The sequence below is a fragment of the Serinus canaria genome, chromosome 1 (genome assembly GCF_022539315.1).
Source record: "Serinus canaria isolate serCan28SL12 chromosome 1, serCan2020, whole genome shotgun sequence".
NCBI classification, from domain to species: domain Eukaryota; kingdom Metazoa; phylum Chordata; class Aves; order Passeriformes; family Fringillidae; genus Serinus; species Serinus canaria.
This window is the reverse complement of record NC_066313.1, coordinates 60,979,613-61,005,366: the sequence shown is the minus strand read 5'-3', so window position 1 is coordinate 61,005,366 and position 25,754 is coordinate 60,979,613.

Below are 25,754 nucleotides of genomic sequence, written 5' to 3'. Positions count from 1 at the left end.
TGGTGAAGAACTTGGAGAAACTCACTGAGGTAATCAATGTCTTCTATAACTAAATATTTACTGGTAAAGTCTGCCAACAGGTCTCAAAGTTTTGTGCTTGATGACAGAATTCAGACAGAAATCCTCACTACAAAAAGGTTCAAGATAGGGACCGTGTTGACAAGCAGGATATGCACAGCTCAATGGTATCAGGTGGGATACATCTGAGGGTGCTATTGCATCCAAATTTAAAAGCCAGTCTGAAGCCTAAAGCAACTCTGTTTCTGGTATATATCATTGTTCAATCCTGGCCATTAGCTAGGACCCACACAACTGCTTTCTCAATCTCAGCTGGTGGGATAAGGGAGAGAATTGGAAGAGCAAAAAAAAAAGAGAAAATTTTTGTGCTGAGATAAAGACACTTTAATAAGCAATGCAAAAGCCACAAGCACAAGTAAAGCAAAACAAGGAATTCATTCACTGCATCCCATGGGCAGGCAAGCATTCATCCATCCCCAGGAAAGCAGGACTCCATCATCTCTAATGGTGAAATGGCAAGAAAAATAACCATCATTCCCTATTTTCTCCTTCTTCTCCCGGCTGTATATGCTGAATATGATGTCATGTGGTATGAAATTTTGCCTGTTGAGGTCAGCTGTCCTGGCTGTGTTGCTTCCCAATTTCTTATGCACTTTCAGTGTCCTCACTGGAGGAGTGGTGTAAGAAGCAGAAAAGACCTTGTCACTGTATAAGCATTGCTCAGCAACAATTAAACATCCCTTTATTATCAACACTTTTCAGCACAAATGCAAAACATAGTCCCATAATGGCTACTATGGAAAAATATTAACTCTGTCTTAGTTGAAACTAGTACACCATATTAGTATATAGTTATATGCACGGTCTTTGCAAAGGATTTAACAGAGGGTACTGGTTTTTCCTGCCTTACTTCAAGAAATATGAAGGGGATTCCTGCTGTGCCTTTATGGCAGCATCACTTCATCTATCTGGCTAGCTCATACACATTGCTTTTGTTGTGCTCTAAAACTGGCTTCTCTCCAGGTTGAATTCAAACTCATCAGCAAATGGCCATAATATTTTATAGTTCAAGCGTCCCTGTCTTCTGTTTATGTATTTATTTTCAGCCTCAGCTGTCATATTGTGATTATGCATTTTACATACTTAGAGGAGATAACCTCTCACTGAGGTTTTCAGGGATGTGATTTTCTGACAACTTCAGGACATTTTAATTGAACCTGGCACACAGTCTTTCTATGGCATTTTCAGGTTTATCAGGATTAATGGCAAATCATTTTATGCATGCACTGTAATGCATACCATGGCAGTGGTAAAAGAACTTATGCAAAATGTCTTTCTATCTGCTTATTATTAACAACCATCTAATTACTGCTGTACATTTGAATTTGATTCTCCTCATGTCTAACACTTCTGACAAAGCTTTTTGATGCTATTGCAAGCTGCTCTCATCATTTTGAAGGTGGTGACAACTAAGACAACCTCTAATTTCCGCAAAAGGCAAAAGTCATGCTGAGCATCAAAAAGCAAGTAGGAGATTCCCAGGAACTGCAGAACTGGAAGCCATGTTCAGGTTTAAAGTGATTGGAAACAACCGCCATGGATTTCCCATGGCTAAGCTCTGCCTGACAAGCCTAATTGTCTTCTGTGATGAAACTTCTGGCTCTGTGGATGAGGTGAGAGCAGGGAAGATAATTTTCTTTGACTTTAGCAAGGTATTACATAGTATTTTTTCAGCCAAATTTATAACAGATGGTTTGAATAGTCTGGAGATAAGAATGAACACAATTGGTGGAACCACCAGATTTTAAGTGTTGGCATTTAAAAATCTGTCAGTGCATTGTATTCTTCATGAAGCAGTCCTATATTAACAATCTGGGCGATGTGGCAGAACTGAGTTGTACAAGGTGTTGGGTCTGATTGAGACATGAGTTTATTTTTCCTCATCAGCCCCCACAGTGCTGTGCTTTGCAGTGGTAACTGGAAGGATATTGATACCACACCAGTGTTTTGGCTACTGCTGAGCAGCACTGTCCCTCTAACACACCCGCCACCACCATCAAAGGGCTGAAAGTGGGCAAGATCCTGGGAGGGGAAATAACCAGGCTATCTGACCCAAATTAACCAAAGTTCTATTCCATGACATGTGATGCCAGCTCAGATAGAAAACCTGAGGGAGAGAGGGGGAATTGGGAGGGGAGAGTGTATTCATTAATCTGTAGAATTTTCTTTCTAGAGCAACGACGGTGCATGCTGAACCCCTGTTTCCTGGGAAGTGTCTGAACATTGCTCACTGGTGGCAAGTAGAGATTAACTTTTCCCAGTGCTTATGCATGTACCAACTTTTGCTTGTCTTTTTTTATTTTAGTAAACTGCTTTATCTTAACCTACTAGTTGTTATCCATCTTACCCTCTTCCCCTTATCCCACTGGGAAGCGGAGTGATAGACTAGCTTGGTGGGCATTCAGTGCCCAGCCAAGATGAACCTACATACCAACTTATGCAAAAAAGGCCCCTTTTATTCTCCTCTCAATTCTCCTCCTCTTTTTTTTTCTTCCTTATTTTGGTTTCTCCCAACCTCAGTGCTTCACCGACAATAAATAAGTTTTGCATAGTCCCAGTCCCCTCTCAAAATCCAAACTATTCATGGTCCTATAATTTCCCCCTGTTATCTGTTGCGCAGCTCAGATTGTCTCTCCTTAAAGCTGTGCCTTGTGTTTTTTAACAGCCCATCAATTAACAGCTGTAGCGTTTTGGTCTTCGTTATTTTCTTGTTTATCACTTACTTAATAGATTTGTGTCTCTGTGTGTTTTATCTCTTTCCTTGCTACTTTACTTTATAAAAGGTCATTGACATAATAAGCTTAATGAACCAAATGCTCTCTACTCTCACACACTAGCCACTTCCCACTGGGGAAAACATTTTAGAAAAGGTCTTGCGTATGGTAGTGAACAAGAATTTGAGTATGAATCAGCAGTACTACTTTGTGACATATTAGCCAACTAAGAGTGTAGCCTGCAGGTTGAAAGCAAAGATTATTACCCTGTGTGTGCCAGCTGTGTGACCCAAGTCTGTGTCATATTGCCTCAGGTTCTGGGCTTACCAGTACAAGAAAGACACTGAGAGTCCAGAATACTCACAGAGAGGGTCAGGGGGCTCAGGCATATGACACACAGGAGACACTGAGAGAACTGGTGAAACTAAAGAGGGATGTCTTTCAAGACATCTGTCTTTGAGTTCTTAATGGGAGGTCAAAAAGGAGACAGACTTTTTGGTGTTCACAGTGAAAGGACAAGAGGTCAAGGTCAGAAGTTGAATCAAGGGTAAAATTATTACTCGGTATCAGAGCAGAATTCTCCACAGGAAGTATTCAAGCACTGGAACAGGTTATTCAGAGATTCAACTGAACAAGACACTTAACAGTGGGATCTAACTTTGAAGTTAGCCATGCTTTGTGAAGGGGAATAAACTAGATGACCTCTAGGGGACCTATCCAACCTAAATTATTCTACCATTCTAATTTAAAGGTCAGTAGTGGCCTGGAATAAAATGTATTAGAAAAAGGAGAGGAATATTCAGCTTCATTTGTAAGATTTGAAATGTAAATATTGAATCTGGATGAAAAATAGTACTCTGATTTAGTTTAATTTTTGCAAGAGTTCTGCAGAATTTATATTAGCCCATTACAATATGTTTACAAGGAATGCTCTAGGGATCAGCTACACATTTCTTAACTTCTTTTAAGTCTGATTGCAAGTGACTGGATAACAGTAAGGCATTCCTCATCCAAGTACATGTGAATTTATAAACTATCCTCAGAAACTCTTAGAAGTGCAGAGGCTGTCTAGTGTGTCCTTTACTGAACCCAAAATACAGAAGCATTATTTGTGAGTTCTTGTTTCATCAGCCTGGCCCTGAGCGAACAGACAGCTGGCATGACCTAGCTCAAGGAGATAGAAGCACTTTTCAAGGACTATTAGTGACCTTGGAGTCTTTCTGGAATGCAGTGATGGGGTAAAAGCTTCACGCATATGACTGAATAGTACCCACACATTTTAAAATCTGCTTTTGTAGAAATAAGGCTATCAGCCAGAAGTCAGAATTTTAATTTATTTCTGTTTCTTGAAACCTGCCTTACCAAATGCATTTTGTTTCTAAATATATTGCTATTTTATTTCCACCTCAACATGCAGCAGAAATTCTCAGTCTATTCTCTTCTGTATGCAGCTTGTGATCAGCTCAGATAAGGTGTCTTTAGTTGGGCTGCATCATGAGCTTTGAAGAATGGAAGCATTGACATAGAAACTGCCGCAGAATTTCTCCTTCTCTAGGAAGTGGTTCAGCAGATATCCACCAGAGTGAGAACATGGTTGGGATTGGACCTGGTTGGTCTTAACTTTGTCCTCTGACAAAGAACTTTTAGACCTCCTCTCCTTCTTAGTTCTCTGAAGTTTATAAAATTTACCTTTCAGAACTAAGTAATTTGAAGGTTTAAAAGATGTTTCAAATCACCAGGAAGATTGGGCATATCAACAGGAAGTCTTACTTGGAGAAGAAGTGTAACCAGAGTCCTCACAAAACCTTTTTTTAAATTCCCTATGAATACACAGACTTAAAAAGTATGTATCTTTTAATTTCCAGGTTTTGGTCTTTAGCACATATTTGCTTTCTTCTTTCATGGTTTATTCTATCATTGACTCTCTTACCTCTGCATCAAAGAATGTGTCTTTTTAAGGGTAAGATTTCGAAATGCTAAGCATATAAACAACTTATTCTGATAGGAGAAATTCCTTACGTTACTTTACAGAGACTCTCTTTTAAAAAATATGTGAATGATTTTAGTCACAGGCATATACAAAGTTACCAGATAAAAAGGTGAAACATCTAACATCACGGACTTTGAGAGAATGTAATAACGAAGAAAAAGTAGAAGGACCAAATGAAGCTCCTAGTTGGATATATATATCTGGAGGGGAAAAAATATGTTATGAAAAAAGCTGCAATTCATGTGGTTTACATACATGAAGGTAAGCATAGAAACTAGCTTAACTTGAAAGTAGGTATTTTTATCAAAAGATATCCAAAGTACTCTATATTACATTGATTTTTAAGCATCTACATAATTTACAACAAAAAGGCTAAAGATTGAATAGGAAGATGAACGAGGATTAAAATTCAGTTCAAAGTTTTCTGACCTTTTGGAGTATACTGCTTTTTCACAGCAGATAACTTCTAGTTCCACAAGGACTTTTGGCATTAGACTATGAACTGTTAATTTCATCTGCAAAGCCAAACATCTAGAACTGCTTTAACAAATTGAAACCAGCCATTCATGTCTCTCAAGTCAATCCAATGTCCATGGATATTATTATAAAAAAGTTCACTTACATGCAGTAATCTGCATACAGATAAATAAGATAATAGTTTATACAACAAACTAAATCACAGTTTCCCAGTAAATAAATCATATGCGGTCCTTTAAACCTGATGGGTAGTATAAACTAGTATAAATTTTTATTTAATTAATCAGTATAATTATTGAACATTTTCAACCCAGTACATTGAGAATATATGCTCCAGAAATTTGATGCATATATGCTAGCTGTGGAGTCAGCTATGCTCCTTATTCTATAGGATAATTTATTACCTTTCCCATAGTTCTCAGCTAAATGCTAAAAAAGATGTGGTAAATTCAACATGAGACACATTAGTTTCTGAGAAAAATCCAAAGAATATCGATGTATGATGTATTTTTCTTATGGGAAAGGTTAATTAGAATAGGCACTTAAAGGAACTAAAGATGTTCATAATTTTTTTCTTCTGCTGCAGAGATAGATGAAAGTACAAATATATAATCTTGCTTTGGGCTGTATAAGCCTATAGAAGAATAGATAAATTCATGCATCAAGACACACTCCCTGTATAGTCTTTCAGGACAGAAGTTATAACAACTGGAACGAGAGATGGCATTCTGGAACTCTTCAATATTTTTGAAAAGTGAACAGAAATGATGATGATGAAGTGACAGAAAAACTTACATAGCATAAATTTGTTTAAACCATTATGAGGTTTAGAATTCCCTTAGGCTATTCATTAATAGAAAACTACCCAGAATGACACTGTATGTCAATTAAATTTATAGGCCATTAATAGAAAATCAATCTTTATGGTTTTAATCAAAGCAGAGACAAGAGACTACCCAAATCTTCTGTGGCAGGTGGTAAATGATCACTACATTATGAGAAACAATTCTCAGCCATGTCACTGCAGCGTTCCCAAGGTAAATGTCACAACACTTATGCTTCATTTTTCCTATATTTTTGAGTATTGGTTTAATCCTGAATATCTGATGTATTGGAGGTCTGATCTAGTCTAAAAAAAATCCTATATACTTTCTTTTATGACTCAGAATCTTTCCCCTTAAATATGTGGTTTATATATATTATAAAACATAATATTATATTACTTTTTTGAGTGCCATTTCCTGAACATCTGGCCCAATTCTTATATATACTGTATTCAAATTAGGTTAGTTTTCTTCATCTCTTACTTGTTCTTTTGACCTTAGATGTGTTTTAAACTTTTAACAAATCAAGTACACTGGTTTAGGAATTATTTTAATCAATATTCGCAATATCTGAAAAACTGTATTATTTTATAATATCGGGGGTTTTTTGAGCAAATAGAAATACTGCAACTGTGCTATATGGGTTCTTTAGTTACTTTGAATGAAAAAAAGGTTATGTTGCTTTTTCTATCACCATAAATATCTTTCACCTCAGTGTCCGTTTGTGAAAAACCTCAATAAGGGAAAATGCTTTGAAGGCAGGTTTCCTAATCAGATTTTTATAAAGAGATATCACTCATTGCTCGGCTTAACAGGGCAGTTGAATGCCAACTGGTAATTGAAGTCTGTTTGAAGAAAAATAAAATATCAATCACGCTTGTCATTAAAAGGAAGTGAAAAGGTATACAAATGAATGTGTCTTTCTTTCGACCCAAAGATTTTTTTTAACAGAAATACTGATTTATGCAACCATTAGGTTTGAATGCATGCAACACAACTTTCTTAGATTGAATTCCATTGATTTTCTATAACAATGTCAAGCATTCAATGCACCACAGAAGCTGTGAGACGGAAATAAATAATCCTTTATGAAAGAAAGTGATTCTTCCCTTCTTAAACCCATAAGTGAACATCTTGTTCTCCTTCTGCTTTGGTCTGTTGTAGCTTAAGCTGTAAGATGCTAGAACTTCTTAATTCCCTGTCTTCATTTTCATTTAGGATAATATGCTTTGTTTTTCTTATGACCTTCTTTATGCTCTTGCCTCTGGGACAAGTTGTTAAAATTGTATGCCTTTCTGTTTATGAAATGTGAATAGATGTAAAGAGCAAAATAAATTCCAGAAAATTCAACTTTGAATATAGTTATATGTGATACTGACAGAATCTGAGTAGCACAGAAATAGCCTTGAAAGATGCTATCTCACATGGAAGATTCAAATTTGAAAGGTGCAACAGACTTGTAACACATACTGCACATGCAAATTATTATTTCTAATGAGATCTGCAGTGTTTCTGATCACACTGTCAGTCATAATCACTTTTCTGATATTGTTAGTTCTGGTTATTTGACTTTAATATTTATAGCTCAAGATACTAACTTATAAATTTGAGTTTGATGAGTCTTGTACTCCACACCAAATTTATCACTTGCTTTGTTATTGATTTGTTAGGTATTTACTTTTCTTTTTCATACATTTTATTTTAAGTTGGTAAATAATTTAAATTCCATTATGACATTCATTTCAAGCACCTTCAGATGTTGTTTAGAAATTTCTACCTTGAACATAAAACCACACTATTGCTTATGAGGAATGACATACAATTTTCAGATGAGTGTTTCCATACAAAAAGCTACTACTATCCCCAAAGTATTTCACTGATGTACAACTGAGTTTATCACAAATACATAATGCATGATTTTCAGGTGACACTAAATAAAAACTCAACTGCTTTGCAAGTAAGAAATATAACACAGAGCATTGGATTGTCTTCTCATTCTTATTCAACAACAGAGAAATCAGTTCTTAATTTTTTTTTTTTTTTTGCAGTGGTTCCCTGTTTCTCAAGGAGTTCCAATGACTATTCAGCAGTTTCCTCGACTGCAAGTAGGCCTTCTATTTTAATTGGCAACAGCAGCTTAATACTGAGTATTCATTTGCAATTATAATAGGTCTATATTTGTACCTAATATTGGTAACATAAATAATTATAAATAGAAATCTCTATTTGAAAGGGATATCCCTTGAAAACGTAGTGTAAAAGTGACCGCTAACTAGATATCAATGTCTGCTTTAGGCATCATGTTCCTGATATTTTAATCTGCTCAATGTCTCTATTTTTTTTCTTATACCCAGGAAAGAATGACTGACATCTTCAGTGGGATATTTGAGCAGAGACACAGTTTTGATTCATCTCCTAAAACACTTGTTTCCATTATTTTAAAGGAGGCCTATGGCAACTATGTTCCTTGATAATAACAATTTGTTTGACAATTTGAACCCTGTAATTTTAACACCTTCCTCTGACTTTTAGGGTGGTTTAGAGCAGTAAAGGAAGATATTTATTAGACTTCAATATCTAATACAACTTAAACCAACATGTCAACAACTATGAGCTTCACTGAATAGAGAAATCATCTTTTCAGAAATTAGTTCTGCTCTCTCAGCAACCTCATAATCAAACTTAAGAAGTGTGGGTTAGATGAGTAGACAGTGAGGTGGATTGAGAACTGGCTGAACAGCAAACCCCAAAGCATCCTAATCAGTGATCCAGGATCCAGCTGGAGGCCTGTCCCTAGTGGTGTCTCCCAAGGATTGATACTGAGCCCAGTATTGTTTAACTTGTCTATCAATGACTCGGATAAAGGGGCATGGGTAGAGTATGTCAGCAAGTTCACCAATGACACAATGCCGGGAAGAGCAGCCGATACCCCAGAGGGCTGTGCTTCAGAGGACTTTAACAGGCTGAAGAGATGGGAAGAGAAGAACTGTTTAAAATTCAACAAAGGCAAATGCAGCATTCTGTACCTAGAAAAGAATAACCCACCAGTACAGGCTGACGTGCTGGAAAGTAGCTCTGCAGAGAAGAATGTGGGGGTGCTGGTAGATGGCAAGGTGCCCATGAGCCAGCAACGTATCCTTGTAGCCAAGATGACCAACAGAATTGGTGAATGCATGGCAAAGAGCATTGACAGCAGGTCACGTGAGATGATTCTGCCTCTGTACCCAGCCTTGGTGAGGCCACATCAGGAGTGCTGTTCTGGGCTCCTCAGTACAGGACAGACATGGAGCTTCTGGAGCAGGTCCAGTGGAGGGCAACAGGAATGATTAGGGGACAGGAGCATCCTCAGCCTATGAGGAAATAGACTATTCAGCTTTCAGGAGAGATGACTGAGAGAGGACCTCATCAATGTCTATCAGTATCTGAAAGGAGGGTGTCCAGAGGATGGAGCCAGGTTCTTTCATGGTGGTGGCAAGCAATAGGACAAGAGGCAATGGGCAGAAACTGATGTTCCTCATGATCAGGATGTTCCACTTGAACATGAGGTAGAGAATTACTGTTCAGGTGTCAGAGCATTGGAACCGATTGCTCAGAGAGGTTGTAGAGTCTCTGATTGTTGAACCAGATGATCCACTGCAGTCTCTTCCAAAATGGCACAATTTTCTGATTCTGTGAGAAAAAAGCAGGAATGCAATATAGTTGCAGTATAGATGCAGTGTTTCTTTCTGAGACCCTATGCTTTCTTTCAGAAATTTTATGAGATCTCATTTTCATAATTATGTAATACCTAACTGGGCAATGAATTACTGACTGCTATGTATATTGTCATCTGGAATTGCATACTGCCTTAGGACAGAGAAAGGCACGAAATGCATCTAATTTGCATGCATATTTTACTTCTGTGAGTCTTTTTTCATGTGCTATAGGTAAGGAAAAATTGGTTGGCTCTGTAATCTTTTATGTGTGTCTTATGTGTATTATGTTTCCTTGTCCTTGATGGGAGAAATAATGGTTTTTGTCAGGACAACAGCTTCTGTTGATACAAACAGAGCACTTTGGGGATAATTTAACAGATGTTAGTTGAAAATTACTAAGAATATTCAGTGTGGGAATAAGGTGGTGAAAAGTTATATTTAGTATCTATTAATAAAATGGAACTTCATCAAATACATGAAGGAGATCTGGATATCTTTATAACTTCACTGCAATCTCCTTTCAGGTAGTTGTAAAGAGTGACAAGGTCCCCCCTGAGCCTCTTTTTCTCCAGATTAAATGGCCCCAGTTCCCTCAGCTGCTTCTCATGAAACCTGTGCTCCAGACCCTTCAGCAGCTTTGTCTCCCTTCTTTGTACAAGGGCGACAAAGAAGGGCGACAACACCTCTTTGTAATGAGGGGCCAAAAACTGAGCACGGGACTTGAGATGCAGTCTCACCAGTGCTGAGTACTGAGTCCCTAGTACAGCTGGCCACACTATTGTTGATCCATACCAGGATGCCATTGGCCTCCTTGACCACCTGGGCAGACACTGTCTCATGTTCAGCCAGCTGTCGACTGACACCCACAGGTCCCTTCCTACCAGGCAGCTTTCCAGCTGCTCTTCCTCAAGCCTGTAGCACTGCATGGGGTTGCTGGAACCCAAGGGCAAAACCCAGCCCTTGGCCTTCTTGAACCTCATATTGTTGGCTGTAGTCCTTTGATTCAGCCTGTCCGGATCTGTCCCTTCAGAGCCTTCCTACCTTCCAGCAGATCAACACTCCCACACAACCTGGTGTGAACTGACTGAGGGTATATTCAATCCCTTGTCCAGACCATTGATAAAGATATTAAAGAGAATTGGCCCCAACACTTAGAACAGGGGAACCCCAGTGGTGACTTCCTTCTGGCGTATCACATTTTATCACCCCACATTTTGGGCCCAGCCATCCAGACAGTTTGTTACCTGGCAGAGTGCACCTGCCCAAGCCGTGAGCAGCCATATACAGACTTGAATGGCTGCCACCAGACTGTTGGCTGAACCTGGCTTCCAGCAATAGACCTGCTCCTATTACTCAATTGCTGTTTTTGTCAATGTTCTGTCTGTTTTGCTGTCACCCTCAGTTTCTGACTTGCATTGCCTTGCAGAGTAACTAATTTCTTCTGCTCCCTGGCACATATCACCTCTTTCACTTTCAGATGTCCTCTTGTTTCTGCCAGATGGATCGGAGGTTGCTTTGGCTTCATGTCCCCAGGTTCAGCCAGTAATGAGTCTGAGCACATATTCCTGATTCACAGACAAATACAGCTGGTTACACAGATAAAAACAGCAGTGGCATAAACATAAACAGCACACTCACTTCTGTTCTACCTTTCCAGCTGATTTGGTATAAATCTACTTGTAGAATATGCACAAGCACAATGTGCTTCTTTTCAGTATCTTGGCCCAGAGCCTGGTCTCCTCCACTTCCTCGAATCTGAACCCATGGGTATCAGACCCATAGCCTGCCTCTCTGGATAAGGTCACTCACACCCCTTACTCTACTTATTGGCTGCTCCAACCTGAACTTCTCTAGTGGCTTGTGTACATATGAACCTAGAGGACAGAGAGACACAGCCAGAAAAAAGGAACAGAGTCATAAGAAGAAAGGACAGATTTCAGTTATCAAGCAGAGGATTTCGTAGAAATACATTGACCAACAGGTTACTTACATACAATGAGTGACTTTGGGCCTCTTTTCTCTCTTCTAACTGCATCCGTTAGGAAGTCCTTTGTCCTTTAGACAATAAACCCTTTTAGTTTGCATGGTTTTCCAGGAGATTTATTTTGCTGACTCATTTTGGTGAGCTTCTCACCCGGGAAGATGATCTAATTATTGTCCTTTAGTAGTCAAAGAAGTAGCTGAGCTACTATACTCTTTCACTGACTGTGTTGCCAGGTTTCCTTCACCTGTCACTGCTTCTTTGATCCTTTCCATGGTTTTGTTCAATGTGATTAACCTTTAGTGAGGTAACTTACTTAGGTAATGAAAGACATGAAATATAGGTCTTTATAAAGTATTCTATCTGGTAAATGCCATACAAATTTTTTGTAACCCCCCCTTACTATAAATTAGGCAAATATTTAATTTGCATATTTATTTCATTTTTATATTTAGATACATACTTAAGACTGCAGTTTTCAAGTTTTAGAGCTGCTTTTGCTCCATACTAATACTATGTCACAACAAGGTAACTCTAAATAAAGCACATGCCAGGTCTTTTTTCCCCACAAAGAAAACCCACTTTGATGTTCCAATAGCAGATGCCCTAATATACACTAGAAGCCAATCTGCAAAGCAGGACACTATAACAGATTATACAAGCTAGAAAAAGAATGTCTAGACAGCGCCTGAAGACCTTCTGCCTTTGCCACAAATCACAGTTGTTCTTCATCAGTTTGTACTCAGAGTCTGGGAAGTATGGGAAGAGAAGACACAAAGAGCTTTCTGATTTTCTCTAGATTAAATAAGAAATCAAGTAAAACTTAGAGTGAAGAACCTAAATAAACATTTAAAAAACCCAGACATTTCCTACGAGTGGCAGAATTAGTGAAATCTCTTCCAAAAATCTGTGCCATTTTTTTTCCAGTTAATTTTCATTCATTATATCACCTGCATAATTTGTGGGTTAACCCATGTGCCAAACGTGAGCTCCAGACTGCCTATACGTATACTGGTGTTTTTTCAGTACTCATAGGCTTGCTGTCCAGTTCTCCCAGCTGTTCAAAAAAGACACTAAAATTTAGATTATTCTTATGATTACTAATTTTTATGAAATCTGGTTTTGATACCCTAACATTTCTCTCATGTTCAGCAAAAATCAGCTGAAAAATTATAGGGGTAGGTGGATTTAGACAAAAAAAGTTAACTCATAAGTCTTCTTTCTTCAGAAGACCAACGTAATAATTGAGAAAGAGAACTCATCCTTATTATTCTCTGTTTACTTACAAATTTCAAAAATTATATATGTGAAAGAGAGTAGAAAGCTAATTTTTTAAAATTACTTCCCTTTAATACTTTGTATGTCAAAAGTAATTGCCTAGGAAGATGGAGATCATAGGAAATCCTACACACCTTAGACACAGATCTGGGTTTGGCTGTCTGTCTCCTTGGATAAATGAGTAATAGACATATTTGTCCTGAAAAGTTGTTTGAGTTCTTTTTAGGAAAAGGAAAGGGAAAGGGAAAGGGAAAGGGAAAGGGAAAGGGAAAGGGAAAGGGAAAGGGAAAGGGAAAGGGAAAGGGAAAGGGAAAGGGAAAGGGAAAGGGAAAGGGAAAGGGAAAGGGAAAGGGAAAGGGAAAGGGAAAGGAAAGGGAAAGGGAAAGGAAAGGAAAGGAAAGGAAAGGAAAAGGAAAGGAAAAAGGAAAGGAAAGGAAAGGAAAGGAAAGGAAAGGAAAGGAAAGGAAAGGAAAGGAAAGGAAAAGGAAAGGAAAGGAAAGGAAAGGAAAGGAAAGGAAAGGAAAGGAAAGGAAAGGAAAGGAAAGGAAAAGGAAAGGAAAGGAAAGGAAAGGAAAGGAAAGGAAAGGAAAGGAAAGGAAAGGAAAGGAAAGGAAAGGAAAGGAAAGGGGAAAGGGAAAGGGAAAGGGGAAAGGGAAAATAACAAACCAAAACAAAGCCAGTGTGTATTGTTTGATGAGAAGTATATTTCATTTCTGGTGGCAGAAAAGCCACAGTTCTCTCAGTCTTCTTTCTGTGCAGTACACAACAATGTACAGCCTCCTTTCTCCCCTTCTGTGAGGGTCCAATGAGTTTTGTTATGCCTCAACAACGGTTGTCAGAGGCATGTTGGGGAGGGGTGGCACAAGTGCCATGTCCAGGAGACAGCCAAGAGAAGATGGAAGAAAGCCTTGTCTCTGAGGATACTTTGCCTGGCCACCAGTTCATGCCTCACATGGGACAAGCAGTCAGCAGAGGAACACCAAAGACAGACCCCAGAGACACTCTGCAATTGATGGCAAAAGGTCTCTGCCAATGGACTGCACTGGGACATCGGACTGGGCCAATGGTCTCCTGTCAGCAGGCAGACTTTGGGAGGTGCCAGGGCCATAAAAAGTAACTGCATTGTAAGCCTGGGGTCTGTTCAGTTCTTTGCCTTTTGACTCTGAGGGCTTTTCGAACTTGCTTTTGGAGTCCTGCCTTTTGTCTCTCCTGCCATCGCTGGCTCTTGCCCTGCCTCCCTGTGTCCCTGACCAGTGCCCTGCCTGCTCCATCTCTGCACCCGTTCCTGAGTCACCTGTGTCCAACCCTGCCCGCCTCTGAGCCTGCCCAACACCATGATCCTCACTGCAACCCTGTTCAGGCTCCTGGACCGGATTGATGTGATCACTAGGCTATGCAGGGAGGGTTCAATTTTCTTCCCGTATCTATGAATCCAGTGTTCCAGAACAAGAAGATGAAGCATTTTTAAATTCCTGAATTCCCATACTCAAACAATTGGAACACACACCACTATTATCACTAAAACTTCTCTTCTGGACTCTTTACAAGGAGGAAAAAAATAGGCATTTACAGAGCAGAAGTTCTGCCATTTATTTCACAATGAGTTGAATAGCACCCAAAAGTAAACATAACTTTTCACTGACTATGAATATTTTAGAGTACTGGGGATGAATTTCATTACTTCGAGTTCCCATGATAACATGGAATGCAAAATGGTAAAATACTCTATTTTATTCAAGCAGAAAGTAGACTTATAGGTTCCTGCAGTCAAGTCAGAGGAAAATGCTGATCATGATCTACAGCCAGTATGTTCTAAGAATGATTGGTGGATCCACTGAAAAGAAGAAATTTGTAGGAATATCTGATTTGCTGTTCTTAGTAATGCTTAATGATGAGCTAGGGGCCCCCTTGTTCAGCAGTGTCCAAGACTTGTATGACTCTCAGTATGCCTAGAAGGGCATCTCTAGGTAATGATGAAATACTGGGCTGACTACAATTGATAGGTGAGGTATTTTTAATTATGCAGATAGATGACCAGGGATCTTTGCCAGTGCAGCCTTTCACTGACTGTCCTACTCTGTTCTTCATTCTACTGAGTTCATCTACCTCATCTCACAGCTCTGTGTTTCCATCTTCATAAAAAAAAAATAATACCAGCTAGGAGCATCACAAATCTATTGCCAGCAGGCAAAGACACTTCTGTAACAGTTTCTTTCCAGAGTACAGTTATGAGGACTGATATCCACAAAAAGACAAGGAAAGTAAAGTGAATAAATAAATAAAGTGAAATAAAATATCTCTTTACATTCATAAAAGTGCATACATATAAAATACATATGCGAGTGAGACCATCATTCTGGTTTCAAGTATTTATTGCTTGACAAGAGGACATATGTGCCTTGGCTTCCTTTCACCTTCTACTCTGTTGGTAATACAGAGCAGCTGTGACCCTAAATTTAAGCTAGGATTATGACTGTTATCTCTTGACAAATTTGTTCACAATTCTGCAGACATTTTTGCTGATTCAATACCACTTAACACTGGCATATATCCAGATTTCTGCAGAAACTACAGTTATGCTGAGCTTTTCAAATATCCTTATTTTGTACAAAGACAAGGATATGAGTATTAGAGCAAATGTCAGTTTCATATAAAATGAAGTCAGGATTTGAATGAAAAAGGTGAGGTCTGATCCTTCACTACCATACATCTAGAGTGACTACAAAGGTTTGATGGCAATTAAAGCTAGAACTATACCAGAGTGAAACCACTGACTTAAATGCAGAAGAAGGGCCTGATTCTGCTCTTTTTTCTATAAATTGTCTGTGTGTGCATCTGTGTGTGCGTATGAGTGTGTGCATATGTGTGCACGAGTGTGTTTTGAGGGAGGGGATTGTCCTGCTTTGCTCTGCTCTGGTGTGGTCTCACCTCAAGTCCAGTCTGCGGTTTTGGGCACCACAATATAAGAAAAACAGTGAGCTGCAAGAAAATGTCCAAGGGAAGAGCAGCAAAGATAGTGAAGGGCCTTGAGGGGAAACCATATGAGGAGCAGCTGAAGTCCCTTGGTCTGTTCAGCTTGGAGAAGAGACTGAGGGGAGACCTCATTGCAGTCTGCAAATTCCTTGTGAGGAGAAGAGGAAGGGCAGACACTGATCTCTTCTCTCCGGTGACCAGTGACAGTACCTGAGGGAATGCCATGAAGCTGTGTCAGGGAGTATTTAGGTCAGATGTAAGGGAAATGGTTCTTCACCCAGGGGATGGTTGGACGCTGGAACAGGCTTCACAGGGAAGTGGTCACAGCACCTGCCTGACGGAGCTCAAGAAGCATTTGGACAATGCTCACAGGCACAAGGTGGGATTCCTGGGGCTGTCCTCTGTAGGGCTATGAGCTGAACTCCATGATCCTTGGGAGTTCCTTCCAACTCAGAATATTCTATATATGTATATGTAAAATTACTACAGTATGGATTCTGAAAGCTTGAACTTGTTTTAAAGTGTTAGAAAACTGGAATGAAACATTTCTTCACCCTTCCTTGCATTACTTCTAGTGCCATATTTGTGGAAACATTTTTCACATCAACAAAGAAGGAAAAGAGGTTAAGATTTTAGATTTCCATATGGCTTTAGCAAACATTGACTAAAATATCTCACATTGTAGATGTTGCATTTTTGGTAATTTTTACCCTTAGAAGCATAAAAACATTTCTATATGCAGAATACAAATTTAAAAAAAAAATAACATAATTTTCCTTTAATTTTTCCACTAAGAATCTTATGAATTCTTAATGAAGCTGAAGTAATTTTAACAAGAACAATTAAAAAATAATCTGTCCTTGCTTGTATCTGTACAAGACAGATTTAATTATTGAGAAATATTCCTTGACAGTGTCTACATACACACACAAGATCAAACACATTATGCCTTTCAGTTGTACTTCTAGTAATTTTAAAGTTTGTGGCTTTTTAAATTGCTGGCTGTTGGAACAATAAAATGAAATTCAATGGCAACTTAACAGCTCAGCAAGTGCAGTTTGATATTTTCCTTGGTGCCGCAGGACACCTATGAACATTTGAAAATGTGTTTTGAAATGTGCCAAATAGTTTTATTTAATATGGACACTTCAGAAAAAGAAGAACTGATCAGCATGTGGGCATTATGGGCATTGCATTGCTCTGACACATTCTAGCAGCATGAGACTTGAAAGAGTTCTTTTATTATATTTCTGATTAAATGTCTGAATGCTTGTTGAGAATGAAAAGTAGGACTGCAATAAATAAAAGTAGAGCTAACTGAATATATTTAATTCCCCACAATATTTGTATGTCTCTTCTCAACCCATTCTTCTCAGAGACTTTTTTGGTAAAGGCCCCAATGCATTTGCTTGAGAAAAATATTTACAGAAATTATGAGCAATGCATATCTTGTTTATAATGTTCCATGTCAATTGCACTCTGGATGGAAAAAGGGGCTAATTTGAACATTTAAAAGAAATACAATGTCCCAAATATTCATTTTGTACTGAAAAATGTGGAATGTACCATGTTATAAAGACTGTGTTTCAGGTTGCTTTGGGGGCTGATAGTAGGTACTGATAGGCATATGACTATACCTGATTAATCCACTTTAATTCCCTAGAAGATTACCTTTAATAAAAGCAAATAGGGAAAGATAAATGGCCAGCCAGTCTTACCAGGTAAAATTGAAAAAGATAGTTTTGTGGTTTAACCTCAGGAAGCAGCATGGTCTCACAGAGCCCCTGCTCTCTCCTCCACAGTGGGATGGGAAGAAAATCAGTAAGGTAAAAGTGAGAAAACTGATTGGTTGAGATAAAGACAGTTTAATAGCTAAAGTAAAACTCCTGCACGCAAACAAAATAAAACAAGGAATTCATTCACGGTGTCGCTTTGGCAGGCAGGTGTTCAGCCATTCCCAGGCAAGCAGGGCTCCATCAGGCATAATGGTGACTTGGAAAGACGAATGTCATCCCTCCAAACATCCCTTCCCTTCCTTCTCCTTCCTCTCCCCGCTTTATGTGCTGAACAAAATGACATATGCTGTGGAATATCCTGTTGATCAGTTGGGGTCAGCTGTCCTGGCCTTAATGCTATATAAACACTGATCAGCAAAAGCTAAAATATTGGAATGCTATCAACGCCATGCCCATTACAGATACAAAATACAGCATCATAGGGGCTTCCGTGATGAAAATTAAATGAATTACAGCCAGAACCAGCACAAAGAGTGATAGAACTCCTGAATCTGAGTGGTTTGACTCAAATGACAAAAGTCTTTGATCACTGAGAGAAACAAGCAGGGATAGCTGCATTTAACAAGCACTCTTTCTTAGAGGGAATGATGACCAGACAAGTACAAAATTCTGAACAAGAAACTTATGAGAAATCCAAAAATTTTGAAATTCCAAATCTTGCCTTTTGTGGTAATATACCAGCAGGTGAAAATATCTGGTTTTTATTGGTTTGAAATGTTTTCTCACTTTCACCTTTACGTCTACATCCACAACAGAATTGAAGAACCTTGTGAAAAATTTCAGGTGTGACTTAGAGATCTGAAATATATACTTTGGATCCTAAAAATAGCTGCTTATTTGTAATTAATTTTTTAGAATCTGAATGATCCAGATATCTTTTTTAAAAAAATTAAAATTCCCCTATATCCTAGTTTTCCCCTTCTGTGACTGCCTGCAGCATGACTTCTTATTTAAAATGCGTGCTGTGTTCCATAAGATTGTCTTAACTTGTCCAATTTGCTGCTTTACACTGCATCTAATACCATACAAATACATCTAGTACACATATAAATACATTATATGTAGACCAAGTTATTGGCAAAATGTAATACTACTAATCATTTTCCATGCAAAGCAAACTGATTAAAAAAAAAAATCAGATTTAAATCACTACCCTGCAATGCAGGAGAAAACTGAGGCATCCAGATGGTAATTTTCTGCCCTTTAGTTAAATTTAAGCTGGCAGATTCTCCTTGTAATGGTCTTCAAAGGACTTTATTGTCTTCTTGAGTATAAATACTTACATTATGCCGATAGTAATTTAACTAAGTCTGATTTTATCAGTCATATTTAATTTTGGTATACTGGGTCTTGTTCCAAATCTCATATTTCAAAGGAAAATTCTTAAACACTAAGAGTAAAACTTATTCTGAAGTTATAGTGTGTCAGCCCCTCTTGCTGAAGTAGCCTCCCTTATTACATCATCATTAAAAAGTCTATTTAGGCCAAAGAATAAGAGACACAGACTCACACTGAAAATGATTCTCTAGTTTAATATGTTAAGGACTTTCAGCTGTGAAGGAAAAGCAAGAGGTTTTTATTCCTACTCAAAAATATTTGATGCATATAATATATTGTCTTACTTTTAAGTTTATAAAAGATATTTGGAAAAAAGGCCAGAAACTCCCCTTTTTTTGATCTTCCTTATCTGTGCCAAGACATTTAACAGGATACATATGAGTTCTATTTGAATGTAAATATGCAACCTATTTTTCACCTAATAAATTGTGATCACCAGCAAATGTCTGACATGACATATGAAAAAATATGAGGTTCATTTCTTGCTGCAGTGCAAATGCTTATGTAGGTGATTACTTGCACTTTTTTTCTTTGTAACAGAGTGTAATACTCCTGACGTGCTAATTTATTCCCCACTGTTCTACTTATTTGATTTATTAAATTTGCTAAATATATGATCTTGCCCAGTATATAGCCTTGTAACACCCCCAGTGTCAAATCACATAAAATACTATTTTTCCCCTACCATGTGGAAGTGTTATCTTATTTTCCAATTACGACTTTATTTTTCCTGGAATTGTTTGTGTAATAAATTGAAAGAACAATAAAATATTTATCTACAATGGGTCCTTTCATGTTCCATATTTCTCTGGTAACTTGTCATGGTTAAAACCAAGCTGGCAATTAAGTTCCACACAGCCATTCACCCACTAACTCCCCTCCAGTGGAGTAGGGGAGGGAACTGGAGAAACAAAAAATTAGAAAACTCATGACTCGAGACAGACAGTTTAACAGCTAAAGCAAAAGTCATGTACACAAGCAAAGCGACAAGGAATTTGTTCACTCCTTCCTGTGGGGAAGTAGGTGTTCAATCATCTCCAGGAAAGTATGGCTCCAACAAGAGTAACAGTGACTAAGGAATTAAAAATGGAATGTGTGCATCCCCTTCCTCCTTCTTTGTGCAGCTTTATGTGCTGAGCATGCCATATGGTATGGAATGTTCACTTAGTTATCTGGGGGCAGCTCCCTCCTAACCTCCCATGCACCCCCGGCCTCATGGGACTCAGGGACCTGTGGGGTGTGTAAGTGAGGCCCAACAATCATTTGAGAAGAGGCCAAGCACACGGTGGTAAGGAGGTCCCTGCTCAGCTTAGCTGGGAGGAGCTGGCTAAATAAGAAGGGATAGGAATGATGGAACTAGCAAGAAAATACAAAAATAGTGAAAATAACAAATGTCACGCAGGTACAGAGACTAAGTTCCAAAGACCCCTGGGTGAGGCAAACACAGCTAGGTATAGGGGCACAAGGTCCAGTCACAAAGGTGAACTCAGGATATGACCTTATATGAGGGTAGGCATGGAGCCAGATGCAAAAAAGAACTGAAACTTGACCAAATATAGGATAGCCCTACTAGCATACTACTAACTCCATGGCTCCCACTGTGGCCTGGTCAAGCGTCCCCTCCCCTCAGTGCTCTGCCTGCCATGGTTTATGGCCAAAGCCTTCTGTAAAAGCATCTGATGTAAAAACATCAGCAGGGCGAGATCCCACACAGCGGCATCTCCCTGGATAAGCCCCAGCAGTGGGAGGCAGGGGGCTCCCGAACCAGCTATGTTTTCTCTGTGGGTTCCTGCTGGCACCAGGTCCTTCTGTGTAACACTCCCCACTTCCCTGACAGCTTCTACTGCACAGGGGGACTCACTGGGCCACGTACAGCCACAACATCTCCTCAGGTGCAGGGTCAGACCTCAGCCTCCCAGTATGGCCAGTGTGGGCTGGCGGAACAGAACAAGAGGGTGAGGTTTAGTTACCTTAAGGCCCAGTGCAGAGGTACCAGGCTGCAAGCACTGCATTTGATGGTCAGCAGCAACTGCCATGGAGAGCCTTCCAGAACCTTCCAGACACTGGCAGGTTCAGCAGCCACTGTGGGTGACATTGGCCACTCTCATCTCCACCAGCCACTGCCGGCAGGCCCTGGGACTGTGCCTGCATGGCCACACCTGCACTCCCAGCCTGGCCATGCCCACCCCCTTGGGGCAGGGCCCTTGGCACCTTGCAGCTTCAATCCCTCTACAGACTGGTCCCTGAAAGCATCAGATTTGTTGATCCTTTCAGGTCCCTTCCAACTGAGACCACTCTGTGACCTGTAACATATAGCAGCTCTCCCTGCAGCTCACTGGGCTCACATCCCACCTTTCCCATGGGAGCCACGTTGGCCTCACCAGAGCCTTCCACATTGCAGAGCCCAACCACAGATCCCCCAAGGTCAGGGTACATTTTCACCCCTTGAAATATCCTCACCTTCCAGGCAGGGCCTCAGTGGGTCTGTTTCCCAAGTTCAGTTTCCCTTACATTGTCAGGCAGTGCCCAGGAGGCAGGGCAGAAAAAGAGCCCCATGGCTTGTAGCCAAGGTGAGTAATGAGACCTCCAGCCTGGACACACCTGTGCTGGCTCTGACCATCCCAGAGAACCCTGCATCTTGGCCAGCCCATCCCAGTCTCTGGAAGAGCTGCGCTGGGCTGGATCCTGGCATCATATTGCATCAAATCAATTCCATTCCACTCCATTCCACTCCATTCCATTCCATTCCATTCCATTCCATTCCATTCCATTCCATTCCATTCCATTCCCATGTGGGTACATTTTGCATCCTCAGTAGTCTAGTCTGAGGCGGAGTTTGGCAATGGAAACCACTTTGAATCTTGTCACTTTGTGGGAGGGTCTCCCTTAACCCTTTGAATACACACATTTTCCTGTTCTTGCCCTTTGCCTTTCCCTCAGTCTCTGCACAGATAATTTTTGAGTTGAGTTTGGTTTTATACCAATGGATGTTGTATTTTGTTTCCTTTTTGTCTGTGTGCTTTTACCATCAAGGAGTGAACCTTGCCAGTGAACTTTGTCATGTGAACTTTTATATTAACCCTGCTTTTGCTGGTAATTTTTTCTGGTGATTCCCTATGTGACCTAAACCGCTCTTTTGTGACACACTGTTGTCAACATGGCGCACATCAACAGAAGCTTTGTATATTCCTGTTGTGTGCCTCTGGCTTTGTTTCACTCAGTAGAGTAAAAGAGGCTCCTCTTAACCCAAATGTTTCTGTGCTTCTGTAAAGCCCCGACTAAAACATTTCAGATTAAATCAGCTGCTTACTCAAACACTTTCTGGCATTGTTCCCAGCAGGGTAGAGCAGCAGAGAGCACAGGTGTCTCTAATAGAGACACAGAAGAGTTTAGGGTTGGAATGGACCTTTGCAGATCCCTCAGTTCAACCCCATTGCAGAGGCAGGGTCACCTAGAGCAGGGGACACAGGAAAGTGTCTAGATGGATTTTAAATGTCTCTGGAGAGGGAGATGCCACAAGTTCTCTGGGCAGCCTGTTCCAGCGCTGTGCCACCCTCACATACCCTAACACCCCTGGCATGTTATGGAGTTGCCCCCATGGCCATGCCTGGCCATCTCTCTGGGGAGGCCCCTGTGCCTGGCTGTGTTTGTCTTAGCCCCTCCACGCAAGGGACTCCTGGCCCAGGGTCTGGAAGCTGAGGAGAAATGGCTGGCTCTTAGAAGAGCAGCACCCATGGTCTCGCAGTCCACTGCACCTCACCTCACCATAACCACTTCCCACTCCAAGTTTTAAAGGTTTACCACCCTTTCTGAATTTCTTCAGCAGGCAGTAGATTACGCTCAGCATGAAACACAAATTTTCTGGGATTCTTCACTGTCAGCCACCTCCTGCCATGGATTTTTACATTTAATTGGAGGACACGTTTCATATCTGCCATGTGTGATGAACTCTGGCTTTGTGAAAACCTGTGGTTCTCTATCTTGAAGTCTTCTTTAGCTGTCAGAAGGATTTTGTCATCCAGTAAAGTAATCTCAGTCTATTACTGAAACTCAGACTGCGTCAAGTCAGTGGAAGTGGTTGGATTTTCTTCAGCTTTTCCTACAATTAGTTCTGGAAGAAAATTATTCATCCTTACAGGTAAGGTGCACGAAATACCTGATATGTTTCATTGTTCAATTCTTTCTACCATGAGTATTATGGGAAGAAAAAAAACCCTGTCTAATTAGATATAGCTGACCCACATATTTTCTTTTTTTTCTTTTCACTTCAGGAACATATCTATGAATATATTACTGAAAAGTCTTTGCATATTCTCTGTTTCTAAAGATTTCACAGCTGAACACTTGTAGATTCAGAAGACTTAAGGTTATGTATTTGAAATTTTTATAGCTATTAACAATAGGTGTCTCAGGAAAACCTAGAAGTCTTAATAATCAGACAAGATAATAGCAAGATGGCTGCATTTCCCTCAACTTTATACTGAAATCCATAGATAAACTAGTGACTTTACGCTCCTCTTACTGATGATGGAGACTAATAGGCTTCTTCAGGATGTGATCTATTTCTTATTTAAAGGTTTACAATTATATGGACAGCCTTTGAAAATAATGTATTTCTCTCCACTGACTATGAAGCAGTTCTGGGATATCTAGGTTAAATATGGATGTTGACATGGCAGATATCCATATTTAATCAGTTGAATATCAGTTCTTGCCCCAATGAATTTGCTATCTAAATAAGAAAGGGGGAAATGGAAATTTAAAGACATTAAATAGCTTGCACAAAATCAGAACCTAAAGTATCTCCTGAGTCCAATGAAAAAGTTTTTAGCAGAAGGCTGTATCTGCTTCAATTTTCTTCTTTCAAAGCTTATTTGGCACCCTGAAAAAGTTCTCATACTACATTGCTATGTTGATGGCAGCTTTTCCGTGTTTATTTTGTAACTTATTTCCATTGTACTAAAAATGCTGTTTGATTCACTTCTACATGGAGACCTCATAAAAAATTGAAAGGCTTCAATAATTTTAAATCATTCTACACTGCATATAGAGATTTAAATTTCAGCGCTATTTTTTTATTAGCACTTTAATTTGGAAGGTACTAGGCTTCTACAAGATTTAAAATTATTGGAGCATTTCAAATTTTTATAAGCTTTCCAGTAAAGATGTGACTATGGTTCTGGGCTTGTAAAGCGTAGGACAATTCAAATGTAATCTAAATTATTTAAGTGCTTCAGACTTCTGGGAGATTTTCAATCTTTCAAACTGGGATCCATGTTCAGAGACTAGAGCAATCTTATAATGTAAAGTGCTTTCATCACTTTAAAGACCTGTGGGCAGCATTCTGAAAAGGCCTTTTTAATTTTCAGTTTGTTAATTTAAATTATCTGTTTTCCTCTGCAATGTATGGCAAGGAAAAAAGGTGTAATAAGATGATAAAGGGAATTCTGTTTCCTCTAGAAAATTTTGAATAAAAATGAACTTTTCTGCTGAGATACATTGTGAGGTAATGTGAAGAACACCATTTATTAATGTGCATTTTGAAATTTGCTCTAAGATGTTACATACTCTGTAGTCTCACCTATGCCCATCGATATTAGGTATACTCATTATCTTACAATATCAAAGACATTTAGCTTCCATTTTCAGTCTTTTCAAGACTTAGTTTCACCTGGAGAGGAACCAAAATATATTTAATTGCATTTTGTGAAACTTTTGTCTAATGTGAAGATGTTAACTTCCCATAAAATTAAAAAGGCATCTTTCCGCTAGATTTCTAAAATCATTTTTGCCCAACAATCAACAAAATATCGTGGCAGTGAAAACATATGGATGTCTGATTCATACGATCTTTTGAAGCAAAATTTCAAAGACCATTGTTGTGTGCCTGGGGAAGAATTCTGTTAACATCATCAGTTATTTTAGAATGTAATGTCTCCATCCATGTAACAGTGTCTCCATCCATGTAACATGTGAACATAACTAATTGATCTTGTCTTTTCCATCACTGTGACAGTTATTTTTTGTTAATGAAACATTATTTGCAATTCAGATTGCTTCGTCAAAGAAATTTTATCTCTTTTTCATGGCACTATAAAACTTCTAAAAGCACAAAGCAGTTGTCGAGTGTCCTGGTTGCAAAGAGGAGAGATGAGTTTAATGAGGTGTGGTTGTCCCAGTTGTTATTCTATATCACTCAAAACATCACTGGGAGGTGTGATTTCAGGATGAAAATGAGCGCTCTCTTTTCTCTCTCCTCTCTTTCTCTTCAGCAGAGAGTCTGGGTCACTGTGGATCCCGGTTCCTCTGCCCTACTGCCAGTCCTTTTCCCTTTTCTCTCTGGGATGTGGCTATGGGATATGGTGCTGAAATGCTACCATCAAAAATGTAAATCAACAGTAGTGCTGACCCAACGGTTCTGGCACAGAGGCTTCATGACAACAGGACTGGCAAGGGCAATGCCAGCCAAGTCAAAACCATCAAGCCAAGCCTAAACAAGTCAAAATAAGGGAGTGGAACAGTGGAAAGTGGCAGTGACCTGTGGGAACAACCTCCAGAGCAGTGAAGCAGTAAAAGCACAGACAGCTGTGCAGAACTGAGCCACAGTGGA